The sequence below is a fragment of the Vicia villosa genome, linkage group LG2, assembly GCF_029867415.1.
Source record: "Vicia villosa cultivar HV-30 ecotype Madison, WI linkage group LG2, Vvil1.0, whole genome shotgun sequence".
Lineage (NCBI taxonomy): Eukaryota > Viridiplantae > Streptophyta > Magnoliopsida > Fabales > Fabaceae > Vicia > Vicia villosa.
In genome coordinates, this window is record NC_081181.1 from 87582987 (window position 1) to 87592254 (window position 9268).

General features: G+C 36.3%; 1 long non-coding RNA gene across 1 annotated transcript; it reads left to right on the top strand.

Moving 5' to 3' along the window:
• Positions 1-5766: 5766 nt before the first annotated feature.
• LOC131646388 (uncharacterized) lies at positions 5767-6239 on the top strand. The gene is made up of 3 exons (XR_009297457.1): positions 5767-5828; positions 5918-6013; positions 6099-6239. It is a non-coding gene; the product is annotated as an uncharacterized LOC131646388 (long non-coding RNA).
• The last annotated feature ends 3029 nt before the right edge of the window (positions 6240-9268 follow it).

A 9268-nucleotide genomic window follows, 5' to 3' on the forward strand; every position in this document is an offset into this window, starting at 1 on the left:
CACTTGACTTGGCATGCAGATGAAAGAATTATTGATGGAGAGTTGCGACATCCGGCACACTCACCACAATGGATGAAAGTTGATACTGATTATCGTGAATTTGGAAAAGAAGCAAGAAACCTTCGGTTGTCATTGTCTACTGATGGAATGAACCCGCATGGTATTCAAAGTATCTCGCATAGCACATGGCCTGTGATTCTTATGATTTATAACCTACCTCCGTGGCTATGTATGAAGCGTAAGTACATGATGTTATCTATGCTAATTTCTGGGCCTAAACAACCAGGGAATGACATAGACGTATACTTGGCACCGTTAATCGAAGATTTAAAGTTTTTGTGGGAGAACGGTGTGGAGGTTTACGATGGGTATAGGAAGGAAGTTTCAACTTGAGGGCGATGTTTGGAACAATTAATGATTTTCCAGTATACGGAAATCTATCCGGGTACAACAATAAAGGTCAAAAGGCGTGTCCTGTTTGTGAAGATGAAACCGATACGACACGATTGGAGCTTTGTCAGAAGAATGTCTTTCTCGGCCATCATAGATTCTTAAATTCTAATCATCACTACCGTGGGTGGAGAAAAGCATTCAATGGAAAGGCCGAACATCGTACAGCCCCGCCTTTTTTGTCAGGTGATTAAATTTTTGAAAAGGTGAAAGATGTGAGCACTCAGTTTGGCAAGCCTTTTGCACATTCACTTGTCAAGGGTGGGTGGAAGAAGAAGTCAATTTTTTTTGAACTTCCATATTGGAAGTCGTTGTAAGTAAGACATTTCCTGGATGTTATGCATATTGAAAAAAATGTATTTGACAGCGTCATAGGTACGTTACTCAATATACAAGGAAAGTCTAAGGATGGCCTCAACATAAGGAAGGACATGGTAAACATGGGAATGAGAACTGAATTGGGACCCGTGACGAAAGGAAAACGAACATATCTGCCACCTGCTGTTTACACTCTATCTAGAAAGGAGAAGAAAACATTGTGTAAGTTCCTCAGTGAAGTTAAAGTTCCAGAAGGCTACTCTTCAGATATTAGAAGACTTGTGTCCATGAAAGACCTCAAGTTAAAGAGTTTTAAGACGCATGATTGCCATGTTATAATGGAACACTTTTTACCAATAGGTATACGTTCTATTCTGCCAGAAAAAGTAAGAAGCGCAATAACTAAGCTGTGTTTCTTCTTCAGGTCAATTTGCAGTAAGGTGGTCGATCCCACGATCTTACCAACATTGCAAAAAGAGATAGTTGTTACTTTATGTGATCTTGAAATGTATTTTCCTCCCTCGTTTTTTGACATAATGGTTCATCTAGTCGTTCATCTTGTGAAAGAGACACAATTGTGCGGACCAGTTTATATGAGATGGATGTACCCTGCTGAACGTTATATGAAAATATTAAAAGGGTACGTGAAAAACAGAAGTCGACCGGAGGGTTGTATTGCCGAACGATACATTGTTGAAGAAGCGGTTTAGTTTTGTACTGAATATCTGTCAAATGTTCAATCAATTGGACTCCCCAAATCTCATATTTTCGGAAAAAAAGAAGGAAAAAGGCTAATTGGAAATAAAGTTGTGACAATATCAATGGTCGAACGGCATCAAGCGCACTTGTATGTTCTGCACAATGAGATTGAGGTTGAGCCGTATGTTGAAATGCACAAGGTTGTTCTCCGAGATTTAAATCCAAATAGAAATGAGAACTGGATAGTACGAGAGCACAATCGAAGTTTCATACCGTGGTTTAGGGATCATATTTATTCAAAGTATCGTTCAGATCCTGCTTCAGTAACAGAAAGGTTGAGATGTTTAGCCTATGGTCCAAGTGTAATTATGCTTTCTTATAGCGCATACGCAATTAATGGATACACATTTTATACCAAAGAACAGGATGATAAAAGTACTATGCAAAATACTGGTGTTACCTTGGTAGCTGAAGCAATGCACATATCAAGTGTGAATGACTTAAATCCGAAATTTGCAAATTTGTCATATTTTGGGGTTATCGAGCGCATTTTGGTGTTTGATTACGCGAAGTTTCAGATTCCTGTATTTGGTTGCAAGTGGGTTGAAAATAATAGTGGCATACAAATGGATAAGTCAGGATTTTTGCAAGTGGATCTCAATAGGGTAGGGTACAAAGATGAGCCTTTCATTCTAGCCTCTCAAGCTAAACAAGTGTTCTATGTCAATGATCCGACAAGTACGAAATGGTCTATAGTGCTTTTATCTAACAAAATAGTTGATGAAAACATTGAAGATCAAGGTGATATTGGTGTTGGCATTGAATCTTGTACAAGAAACGATCAAAATGAGAATGAATCTTGTACTAGAAATGATCATAATGAGGGTATTTGGATCAATCCAACCGTCCGCGTTGTTAAGAGACGCGTAGAACACAATCCTACCAAGAAAAGAAAGAGACGTTAGTGATAAAGGTAATAGTATACATATTCCGACTAATTTGCTTTATTCAATTTGTACCGATTGTTTTATTCAATAGTATAGTACTTATTCAATTTTGGTGCATATTCTCGTTTTGTACATAACTTTTGAACCATGTATCCGTTTGTTGACTTCTTTACATGTAACTATACTATTTTGACGATTCCGGAGCTGCTCATGCACTTATCTTTACATTTCGAGACTGTTTTTTTATCGGTTTTGCTTCTGCCCGTAATCAAAAGTCGGGCTTAGGGTCTGAATTTCGGAAAACCGACTTTATTTTTGAGTCCGTGGGGACGTTTTACCATAGCCATGTAAATTTCGTTCAATTCGGACAACTTTCTTTTTTGACGCTTATTTTGATTTGTACCGATTTCGTTTCCGATTTACTTGTACATGCATGGTTTGACTTCCATTTGACTTGTATAGATTGTTAGCTTATTAATAGTGTACTAATGTGCTTTAGTTTCTTTGATACAGATTCAATGGCTCCGGATAGAGATGCTCCACCTGAAAACTCACAAGAAAACTCACAAGAAAGAGATGCTCAAGAAAGAGATGCTCCGGATACAAATGCTCCACCTGATACTGAAGCAAAAGAAGTTGCACGAGGCATCACCATTATGAAGGGAATCATTTGACATATAGACCAAGGATTAGTATACCATTTGGATTGGAATTCTGAAAACCAAGCAATTGGTCCTAATTCTGCAAAGTTGACAAGCTATATTGGTACACTTGTTCGTATGCATATTCCGGTCTCCGTAGCTAAATGGAATCTGAAAAGCGAATAGTTGGATGCGAAAAAAAAAAGCGATTTGGGACGAGCTTCAGGTATATATCATATATGGTTAATTGTTGTTATTATCTTGACGATAAATTGTTTAAATTACTTATACTAACACACTATGCGTATGTTTTTTTGCAGAGGACTTTTGAGATACCATATGATCGTAGACGCTACATACTTAGTTTGGCCGGCAAAAGATATAGAGGGTGGAAAGCTTTTTTGACAAACACCTATCTTAAGGATAAAGATGGAAACTTTCTTGAAGAGGCACCGGGACGGCCAAAAAAGTATGACATCTTCATTGATGAAAAAGATTGGGCTGAGTTTGTAAAGCAAAGAGATGAAGATTTTCGGAAAAGGAGTGCCACGAATAGTGCGAGAGCATCCAAACCCGCGTATCCATACAAAAAAGGGCGTTTGGGATATGCACGCTTAGAGGATAAAATTGTAAGTAAATAGAAATACGTTTTAATTAATTGTCTAAATGTGCATGTTTTATTTGACGATTTTATCATTTGTGTCAATGCATAGTTAGAGGAGACTAAAAGTGAGGAAACTTCACTTCCTGTACATGTGTTGTGGAAGGAAGCTCGTGTGGGCAAGAATCAAGCTGTCGATCCCGATGTTCAGAGAGTTTATACTGAATGTGTAAGTATAATACCGTGTCTTTAATTAAATCAAATGTTTTTTAATATATAAATGATTTTTTATCTCCACTAATAATTATTGAAATGTAAATGAATTACAGGAGACCTTGTCGCAATCGGTATCCACCGGTGAGGGGAGCGTACTTAGTAGAGCACTAGATGCTCCTGAGTATCCCGGTCGGGTGAGGGGTAAGGGTCATGATGTGACTCCAACCTCTTTTTACAAGAGTCCTAGGAGAAGATCAAATCTTACCAATGAAGAAGTGTTGCAAAAGTTGCAGGAATTGCAAGCACAAGTCTCTGAATTGCAAAGAGATAAAGATATGTATATGAGAGAAAAGTGCAACACTTCATCGGTGAAAGAAACTAGTGATAAGGCTAGTATCAACTGTCAAAGGAAATTTCCCGAGGTAATTACAAATATTTTTCCTTACAAATTGTTCTATTTTATTAATGATAATGACTTTATATTTACTATTGGTTTAGGGCATTTCATCTTGCCAACTATACTTATCGTCACCGAATTATCGACTAGTTGGCAAGGGAAAAGTGCACAACACTTTGGGAGATTTACTTCATCATAGACCGCTCCCGGATGGACACCTGAAAGTATCGGTGGATGTTGTATTAGATCATGATGCGATGCTACCGGTACCTGACATGGTCTCAGAGACGACATTGCTGCGAGATGCAATAGGATCATTTGTTGCATGGCCCTCGGAGCTCATTATCATTAGTGATGAGGTATATTGAAAACGATTATGAATCATTTAGTTTTCAAATGTCAATTCTAAACCGTTTATTAATTATTTTTTACATTTTAATTTTAGACTGCTCCTATAAAACCCGCAATTAAGGGTAAAGGGATTTTACAGGAGGAGGAGTCTGTTGCATCACTAAAAGAGGTACATTTAAAGTGTTAATATATAATCTGAATCTAAATCTGCATGATTTTATATTTTACCTAACTTATATGATTTATAGGCATCCGCTCGGGAGTCACAACAAGTGACGCAGCAAGTTCGTAGCGTACCACCCACTGGTCCTCCGAAGATAGCGGCAAAAAAAGGCGGTGCTTTTGTGCCTCGATACCGGACGATGCTCGCAACAATGGTTGATATATATGTCCGATTTGAAGGATGGTGCTTTACGTGAAATCAATATGGATGAAAGTGTCTTCGGTATTGAATTCAAGTCACATATTGCAATTGATGACTTGGAAGAGATTTTTACGCATGAACAACTAGGCGTCGGTAATATGCACTCATACATCCGGTAATATTCACTCATCCGATATATTATTTAATTAGTCCCACAATATAATTTATTTACACATTTCAACGAAAATAATCTAATGTTTATTATGTTTTTATTTAAGGTTGTTGTATGACAGAGTGTTGTGCGGGACTGTATTGTCTAACAGATTCCGTTTCGTGTCTTCCGCCTATTGCAGCGGAATGGCAATTGCTTCGGAACCGGAATCAGTTAGACAACTCTTAGTCGATAGATTCATGTCCACCGGCAATTCAGAAAGTCTGCATCTTTGGGCGTATAATACCCGACCAGTAGGGTTAGTCTCTCATTCTTGGTTCATCTAATCTCTGTTTCTTTTGTGTATAGCAAAATTTTCATATAACCTATTGTTTTAATTTATAGAGCACACTGGTTGTTGCTTGCTATCAACCCTATAAGAGAAGTCGTGTATTATCTGAATTCGGTAAATGGTGACTGGACCAATTATCCGGCTATGAAGGAAATTGTTGATTTGTAAGTGGGATCGTTCTAAATATTCGTGTATATTTATATATTTACTTATTTGTGGGATTGATCTAAACATATGCTTTTATATATTTGTTAATTAGATCAATACAAGTGTTCTGAAGTCAACGGGACGCACAGGTATCCCGGACTAAATCAAACAACATTACTTGGATCAAAGTGCAGGTACATTATTTTTCAAAATTTTGCTTATAATATTTATGCTACTTGATAAAACAAGACAACTATAAAATCTTATTTGTTTTTCTATGTAGTGTCCGCAACAGCGAAACAGTTCAGATTGCGGATACTTTGTTTTGAGGTTTATGAAAGAAATCCTTCAGGCGAATCAATTAGAGATTCCGCTCACGGTATGAATTTATAACTTAAGATAATTTCATATAATTTATTACATTTAACTAAATATATCATTCATATTATGTTTTTGTTTTGTAGTACCTTGACGAATTCCGTGCTGCTGGGTACCCGAGACTTAAGTTGGAAGAAATCAAAGAGGATTTGTGTCACTTTTATATTAAGCAATTTTTCATGTAGGATTTGTGTCGATTTGAACTATAATATTATTGATGTTGTAATAATGTATATATATAATTTTGGATATTATAATGGTATTATATTAGTATATATATTGTCTTACTGATGGCTGAAATTATATCGTCGAAAATATATTACAGGTCGAAAATATTACAGGTTGAAAACATATTACAGGTCGACTGGGAGGATTAAATTACAGGCTGCACATTAAAATACCTCATTTAGCAACGACAGCGCTTTTAAAAAGCGCTCTTAAAGGTCCACCTACAAAAGCGCTTCTTAGTAAAAGCGCTGCCAATGATTAATAAAAAAGCATAAAAAAAAAAACGCAACATACGAAAGCGCTTTTGGAAAAGCGCTCTTATATGGGGGGCTACCAGAGCGCTTTTTCCAGGAAAGCGCTCTTATAGGGGGGCCTACCAGAGCGCTTTTTCCAGAAAAGCGCTCTTATAGGGGGGGCCTACCAGAGCGCTTTTTCCAGAAAAGCGCTCTTATAGGGGGGGCCTACCAGAGCGCTTTCTGAAGCGCTTTTGTTACCTACGCCAGCGCTGGCTTTCACAGCGCTTTTAAAGCCCATAAAAAGCGCTTTTAAAGCCCCAGCGTTCCCTCACTTATTGGACCAAACAACTTTATGTTGATGAGCATGTTACAAGCACGCGATGTGCCCTCCACAACGCCCGATGGGCCCTCCATAGCGCACAAAGCGCCCTCCAGTCTTCCGAAATCTGAATTTCAGCTCCGAGGGCGTGTGACACGCGGTAGAGCACGTGATGCGCCTGCACCAAAACTTATTTTCTTCCAAAATTGCACGTTTGAAGTTGTGTCCTCGACACTTTTATTGTTCATTCTTCAAATATGCAACAATACCTACAAAAAGACATTAAAACTATCAAACAGTAAATAAATGAATCGAAAACGTAATAATACGTAAAGTATACATAATTACACACAAAGCTGAAAATTATTCAAAAAATATTAACAAAAGAACCAATAAGTGCCACAAATTACATACACAACATAACAATATTTTGGAACTTATCACCTTCCATGTTAAAAATGTTAAAAAATATGGATCTCTAAAAAAAGCCATGTTAAAAATGTGCTAGACATTATTTGACACGAGTAATTTAATGGTTGTAATTACTTCATTGATGAATCTGTTTAAGGTCTAATTTGGATCAGTAATTCATACGCATAAATAAATAAATAATAATGTATAGAATTTTATATTAATAAAAAAATTAATGCTACAATTGTTGAGATACAAGAGTGAATTGAAAGTCCCATATATTGTTTTGAAAATTTTAGGTTGAACACTTTACAAGTGAGAGGACCCATATATCTAATTTTGGATACATATGGTATCACTCACATGTGGTTTGCCCTTGATCCAATGTGGGTGCTTCTCCTGGTGACCCATCAGTGGTATCATAGTTGATGGTTCGAGTAAGCGACCAACTCCTTATATGGAAAGTCTTTATAACATGGTGGAGGTCAGGCGGCGTGTCTGTTTGAAGTTTCTGTGACGTGGTAATAGTGAGAAAAATGGATGAAATCACACTTGATGGAGAGATTGTTGAAATTTAAGTGTGAGTTGGAAGTCTCACATTATTCTAAAAAGTGGTTGTTGAGCACTTTATAGTGAGAAGATTCATATACCAAATGCCTTAAGATTTTAGGTGAATATATAATATCTCATACTTGTGTGTTGCTCTTGACCTAATATTAATGCTCCTCTTCGTAAGCCTCTATCACTAACTTCAATATTTATCGCGAGAGTTGCAATCGCAATGGTCACAACTACAACTTAAAATAATGGATATGGTCTCTCACGAATCACTAGTAAACACTGATTATATGTTCTTCATGCACGATATCTCTAAGCTTACTATTTATTTAAATATTTTTTGTTACAAATATAAGAGTTTACACTTTCCTACTAATTAAATTATCAGATTCTTCATGTAGAAGTGGAGATACAAATGCAAACCATGGCGAACCTGGCCGAAAGAATGAACAGAGGAGCCACATGCTGATGTTCTTCCATGTTTAAGATTCATAGACCATGGAAGTAAGTGTTGAATGGAATCAAATATGTCAAAGTGTATATGACCTAGGGGGTGTTCATGGTTCATGAACTGAACTAAACCATATAAATAGTTCAGTTCAGTTTTAATAATCACATTAATAACAATTCAGTTAATTGTTAAAACAGTTTCAATTCAATTATAAATTAGTTTAAAACCAGTCTGTAATTATAAACCAATTTTATATTAAAAATTGTTTTAAAACTAGTGTATTTTAAAATTTTATTTTAAAAAATCATATATATATATATATATGGACCAATTAGGATTCTGGAGAAGAAGATTGAAGCATCTACCGGCGACTCAAACTCTTCTTCCGAATACGACTTGGAAACCATTGGAGAAAGCTCAGAGACCGAAGCTAATGATCTTACAGAAGAGAAGGAGCAAGGTTACGGAGTTCAGGCGGATGAAATTGAGAAGGGTACGGAAGGGGTGAAATTATCCGGCGAGGTTGAGGCTACTTCTCACGGCAAAGAGATAGATCAGCCGTCGTTTAGTGAGAGCAGGAAAGGTGATGGGGTGCCTAGGGAAGATAAATTTCTTGCACTAGAGTCAGCCAATCTAGAGATAGGCTCTTCTTTTGACACTACGCCAAAATTGATTTTTTGTATCGCCTAATTTAATAGCACTTTTAAAAAAAGTGATATTGAAAAGGATAAAACATATCTATAATAGCACTTTGTCACAAAACGCTATTACTAAACTTCTATATAATAGCACTTTATACTTAAGCGCTATTATAGGATACAAACAATCTAATTTTGATAGCACTTCGTCACAAAACGCTATTATTAAACTTCTCTATAATAGCACTTTCTTTAAAACGCTATTAATATTATTTTTTATGATAGCATTTTCTTATAAAACGCTATTATTTTACTATCATATATTATTAATTAATAAAATAAAAGGCTATTATTTTTGTTAGCATTTACCTAAAGCGCTATTGATTTATATAATAAATAATTAATAAATAAACAC